Here is a 6,376-nt window from a genome sequence, read left to right as displayed (position 1 = left end):
CACACACACACACACACACACAAAGGAGGAAACACAAGGAAAGACAAGCATGGAAACATAAAACAAATTAAAGTCTTCAAAAAGTCAAAGTCAAAGTCATTGGGTCTTTACACTTTAATGACCGGCTAGTGGTTTGGGATGGTGCTTTTGTGTGCACATGATCTCTAAGTTTGTGGGTGCACCTCTAATACTGTGCATGTGTGCTCCTATTTGTTTGTGTTTGTACATCTCTGTATGTGTGCAAGCTCAAAGCACGTTTGATTGGTGGTGGTTGATGCATGTGTGTGCATTTCATCCCCATCAAAGCCACGATTATTCCTCTCACTATTTGATAAGAATTTAACTTGACGAAAGGCCCCTTGCCTATTCAATAACACCTGCCACATCCCTTTCAGCATAGGTGTGACCAATAGAGAGGATTTCATACCCAATCCCTATGAGACAAGCCCTCGTAAATACAGTATAAGTGAGGCCTACCTATGGAGGGTGCTTATCTGTCTTCTGAGAGAGAGAGAGAGAGAGAGAGAGAGAGAGAGAGAGAGAGAGAGAGAGAGAGAGAGATGGGGGTGTGATGGGAGAGGGCATGTGTCCTGGGCTAACCAGAAAATGTGGATATACTGCTTGGATGCTGTACAGAGCCTGGCTTTAGCTCGGAGCAAATGACTGTTTAATTTGTTCAGTGTTGCAGGTAATTTCTCTCATTCACTAGGGGCAGCCTGGTCCCAAAGTGGCTGCAGGCAAATCGATAAGGATTAAGAATATTAGAGACCCTAAAACCAGTTAGGCAGAGATTCTGCAGTGTGTTCAGCAGCACAGTAGAACACAGTCTGAAGATTGAGGGAGTAAAGGTCAAAGAGTGATTTCAGTATAGAGATGAAAGGAGCATAGAGGACTCCGTTTTGTTTACAACATGACGATGTTCATTTTGGGATGGGGCACATGGAGCACAGAGGACTGTACAGGAGTGAGTCATGGCAGGTTGTCCCGAGGCTAATCAAGGCTGGGAGAGCGTTCAGCGAAGGGGAAGACTGTTTTGTTGTTTTTTTGTGTGTTCATTTGTGCACGGAAACCTTTGCATACACGTAAAGAACAGACTCAACCAAGGGTTGGACTCCTGACAGCGTTCAGCTGTTTACCCTCGTGGTTAGATCTTACTCTCCTTACCCCCCCTCCGGTGAAAGGGATGGAAAGAGAGAGGAAGATAGAGGGGTTGTGGGAGAGAGGGAGCTGGCTGCTGCTTAGCCTTTGACATGCTACTGAAATATTGATGAAGTTGCAAAGTGGTATTTCACTAATAGCCGTCCTTTAGCATTTGCTGACAGGCCATTAAAAGGCATTTTCTCTCTTTCTTATTTGCTGTTTTCTCTTCTTTTCGCTCCTTCATCCATTTTCCTTCTGTCTCGTGCTCAATGACTACAGTACAGTAATTATCAACAACAGATGTTATGCTCACTTCTGAGGACGGGGCAGTTTTTGGTCGGAAACAAATCAGTGTTATTGTAACGCAGAAAGAGATGAACTGTATGTATGAAGATACATTTCTTTTTGCAAATTACATTTTGGATGAAACATAAGTGCTGCCTGGATAATGGATAGTGTTTACTGGCAGTGCTTTTCCCAGTCCAGGAAGGGGGAGTTCCTGCAGCACAGGAGTCATAGCGACGATCACCTGCTGCTTCACACAGTGATAGGTTTAGCTCAAGGTCTAGTCCTTGGTAGGTGTTAGCAAACTGGTGAGAGTTAACATTTGACAATAAAAACAAAACATGGGTGGGTAATATATTGGCTAGCGTTAATATGATTAAGATAGATTTTTTTTTTTATTAGGACAATGCACAGTAAAGGTACCATGACATGCTGCTCGTTGGATGCTTTTATATAGACCTTATTGCTCCCCTAACATTGGATCTTGAAGTCTCTTTTATATAGACCTTAGTGGTCCCCGGAAACGGTATCTGAGTCTCTTTATATAGACCTGTGGTCCTAATACTGTATCTGAAGTCTCTTATATAGACCTTAGTGGTCCCTAATACTGTTGAAGTCTCTTTCTATATAGACCTTAGTGGTCCCTAATACTGGTATCTTGAAGTCTCTTTATATGACCTTAGTGGTCCCCTAATACTGTATCTGAAGTCTCTTATATAGACCTTAGTGGTCCCTAAACTGTATCTGAAGTCCTTCTATATAGACCTTAGTGGTCCCCTATACTGTATCTGAAGTCTCTTCTATATAGACCTTAGTGGTCCCTAATACTGTATTGAAGTCTCTTTATATAGACCTTAGTGGTCCCCTATACGTATCTGAAGTCTCTTCTATATAGACCTTAGTGGTCCCCTAATACTGTATCTGAAGTCTCTTTATATAGACCTTAGTGGTCCCTAATACTGTATCTGAAGTCTCTTCTATATAGACCTTAGTGGTCCCCTAATACTGTATCTGAAGTCTCTTCTATATAGACCTTAGTGGTCCCCTAATACTGTATCTGAAGTCTCTTTCCCAAAATTCAGCCTTGGTGCAGACCTCCAGCCACTAGAGCCAGTCCCACAATGAGCCTTCCTTAGTAAGTGCCATTTCTGAGTCTGTCTGTCTAGTCTCTCTAAAACCCTGGCTACAGTCCTGGTTCAGGCTACTTAAACACTTTTTTTTTAAAGGCAATGCTTCCTGACTTGTTAAAATAATCATTAACTAAGAAAAAAATAAAAAAAAATATATATATATATATATATATATATATATATATTTCTTTTTTTTTTTTATTTAACAAAACTAAAGGCATTGAACAGATAAGTTTGGTAAAACCTTATTCTGATCACTGTATGTTATAAAAAAATAAACACAATTCAGGTGACAAACACGTGCTCTTGCAAATTAGTTATGTGTGTATTAAGATTTTTTTTAGGAGGCAGAATTGGTGCATGTTGTAGTGCAAAGCACTAGAATATTCTCTAACACAATGGAAATCAATATTGTGACTCCATTCAACACAACAGCACAGGGTGCAGCACACAAAATATAACTTCATAACAATTGGCAACGAAAGCATGATGTGCTACCACTGCAGTCAGTGCATTCAACCTTAGTTTGAACAGAAACAATTACTTTAGAGGGGAATGAGTGTGATTACATGCTGCCCTGTGAGACTCAACAAGCAATTACAAATCAGTAAATAATAATTACAATGGCAGCTCAGGCCGAGAAGCTGTCTGCAACAGAGGCCAAGAGCTTCCAGGAAACAGATACTAGTAACACCAAACTGCACACGCAAACGTAGATGCCAAACATTTGCATATGGAGCGTGATGAACTGTGCTTTTATCATTATCTCCTTCTCTGACTCTCTGAAACATACACACACACACATATATGCAGAAATAGATGCACATTTCAAAACTGCTATTAGTTTTCTGTATGTGTGTATAGAGTAGGCAAAACTGTTTCATTTGTATAGCACATTTAAGCAATAAGCCCATTCAAAGTAACATTAAGGAGCAGTTAAAAACAGTTTAAAATACATTGGCTAGAATAGAATAAGACAGATATGAAATACAAGAATAAAAGGTACAGTGTGGTATAAGTAAGGAAGAATTATTTAAAAAATAGGCTGCATCTAAAAAAGAGAAGTCTTCATATATAATAAGTATTAATTAACTTCTGAGCGTGGCTGAACCACCACAAGGGCACAGTGTTATAAAGATTGCGTACAGCTACGATAGTTATTACATATCAATTTCTTTGTGTCTGTATGTTGTGTCTGCACTTTTCAGTTAAATACCACTAGATGAATAATGTTGTGGGGTCATTGCGCCCACTTAAAACACACCAGTCTACTAATTGTCTGGAGGACCTCTTCCAGACTGTCAAACATCACTTTGCTGCAGATGATGATGGACGAGGTGTTACATTTCATTCTGTAACCACGTTAGTCATAGAAACGATTTTCTATTCAATTCCATTTTATTTCTATAGCACCAAATCACAACAACAGTTATCTCACAGCGCTTTTCATAAAAGAGCAGGTCTAGACCGTACTCTGTGATGTTATTTACAGAAACCCCTCAAACTATAAAATCTCCTTTCTCAATGTGGGTTACAAGGTTAAAGGTGCTAACTGTGTAGGCTCATAACATTGACGGTTCATGAAAACAAATCAAACTAATAGGATTTAGGTTGAAGTTCTGTACTCAATCCTAGGGACAGGATATAGATTACATGGGACACAATCTGAACTGAAAAGCCCTGTAAATCTCACAGTGGAATCCGTCATGTCAAAGGTCCCACCCTGCAACCTCCAGGGGTTTATTAAAAACACTGCTGCCGAGCTGTGTGACCTGCTGTCCACAAACAGAAGATTCTTAATTTTAATTTGTATAGTATTATATGTTGAACCTTTGAAACTAGTGCATTATCTGCTATTCTGAGTATTTTGAACGCTGAAATACCGTTTGATCTCTGGCATTCCTTCTTCAAATAAAAGTAACAAGATGCTTTTCCCCTATGCTTCAATCTCTGTGCTTCACTCTATGTGACCAGTTGGTTGATAATGATCACGCCAAAGCAGGCTGCCATGAGAAAACATGCTTTATTTAATTCACCTTTGTTGCCCTTCTGTTATATAGTTCTGTTCTGGTATTAACCAAGACTACAACTGGCCACTAGGCAATATCCCAGAGACCCTTTTTAGTTGCATGGTTTGCTCCAAACCAAACTGTAGTTTGTTGTCCTTGACGGGTTTAGGATTTAGATTAGTGGGCCCATTTGATCCACGTATCATCTCTGGGATTTAAATGTGAAGAGGTCAGAAAAACTAGGGTTCGCTTGACACTTTAAATTCTGATGAAGTCAATCAAAGATTCAGTTCTTGAATCTTACTTGATAAAAGATCTACCGTTAATTGAAACTTACTTGCTGGTCTACCAAATATTCAGTTCTTGAACATGGTTTAGAATAGATAATATTTAGTCAACCATGTAAGCCATATTCCATCTTCATGGACTGTAAAATATTGCTCACACCAAGCCATCCATCCATGCCTACATGTAAAGATGCATTTTCAGACCATAGTGGTCGTTAGAGTCATGGTGGTAAAATGCCCAGCAGAGTATAGCCAAAATGTCCTTTTTCTATGCGGCTTTCTACAGCTCATCCTGGTGGATTTCAAACACCCCCAGACCAGCTGAGAGATAGAACTCCTACAGCAGACTCTAGCATGCAACCCTGAAAGTTTGTTTGAATCCACCTCTACTTGCTTGATTTCCATCCATTTTCCTTTCCCAAAGGAAAAAGCTTATAGTATAAGAACTGCATGGCCAAAATGCATCTATGAGGCTTATTTTAAAACCTAATGTCTTGTAGTGTCGGAGAATGTGCTTGATTAGCATGTGATTAAAACAGAACATACACTACAGCAGTTCAAACATGGTTTAAAATAGTCATAACCCTTAGGATGTTTCAGTAAATCAAGCTCACGGATGAACTGATGGCATGCCAACACCACCATGAAGAAAAGTGGTGGTGTGCTAACATGTAGCTAACATACTGTCACATGTATTAAGCTCTAGGGCAAAAGCTTAAGCCTAAGCTATGGTACAGCAAGTTTCATCTGTTCTGATTGGTATCATAGGAGGCCACAGCCTTTTGACCTCCATGGTGGTGCATTCTGAGTATGTAACATCTGATGCCCACCCATGGATTGGAGGATTTAAAAGAAAAAGTATTACAGAAGGAAATTGGGTTCTATACAGCTTCACATGCATTACGCAGACATGGCAAAGGTCAATATTTTGAATGGAACTGAATAGTGGAAGGTCAGTATTAAGGAATACAATTGTAAATTGATGGTCTGGAAAAAAGGAAGATAAAGGCAGAAAAGCTGAAGATGCAAGGATCAAAAGCTAAACTGAGGTTAGATTTTAAATTCTGACTGGTCCATTATTATTACATAAAGAATGAAGGAGGAAGAGGAAGTAGAAACTGTGGATAGGCCTGTAATGTTAATTCTGCTTGAAGTGTGGTTTGTATGTGTGTGTATGTCCGTGTGTGTACCTTTTAGAAGTAATGACAAGGAGTGTCCTAATACTGCATCAGTTTAAAATCAGGCTGAAATTGCGTGTGAAGCAAGGTGCACACCACCTAAAGCAGGCCTAATTCAAATCCACAACAAAAAAAACACACCATCTATACTACCAACTCGGTCTCATTGCCAACTAATCAAATACTGATGCTCGGTCAGTGGCGCTCAGTGTCAAAAAACCAAAGCAACAATCACCCTTTAGTGTCTGTATGGAGCGCACCAGGCAGAGCAGCAGCTCGACCGTGGCTCTGTGAGATAACACATTATTAAGAGCGACAACGGCTGTCACTCCCCGATGTGAGTCGAG

At 39.9% G+C, this 6,376-nt stretch overlaps 1 protein-coding gene and 1 long non-coding RNA gene across 3 annotated transcripts in view; both read left to right on the top strand.

Moving 5' to 3' along the window:
- LOC116705078 (uncharacterized) overlaps nt 1-1,973 on the top strand; it is a 17,150-nt gene extending 15,177 nt beyond the window's left edge. The window contains exon 3 of the long non-coding RNA XR_004335840.1: nt 1,840-1,973. This is a non-coding gene — a long non-coding RNA (uncharacterized LOC116705078). The remainder of the gene's footprint in view (nt 1-1,839) is intronic.
- nrg3a (neuregulin 3a) overlaps nt 1-6,376 on the top strand; it is a 412,241-nt gene that overhangs the window by 46,837 nt on the left and 359,028 nt on the right. The window lies entirely within an intron of this gene.

Source organism: Etheostoma spectabile, chromosome 17, assembly GCF_008692095.1.
Source record: "Etheostoma spectabile isolate EspeVRDwgs_2016 chromosome 17, UIUC_Espe_1.0, whole genome shotgun sequence".
In the NCBI taxonomy this organism is placed as follows: domain Eukaryota; kingdom Metazoa; phylum Chordata; class Actinopteri; order Perciformes; family Percidae; genus Etheostoma; species Etheostoma spectabile.
This window is presented reverse-complemented; position numbering and strand designations above follow the sequence as displayed.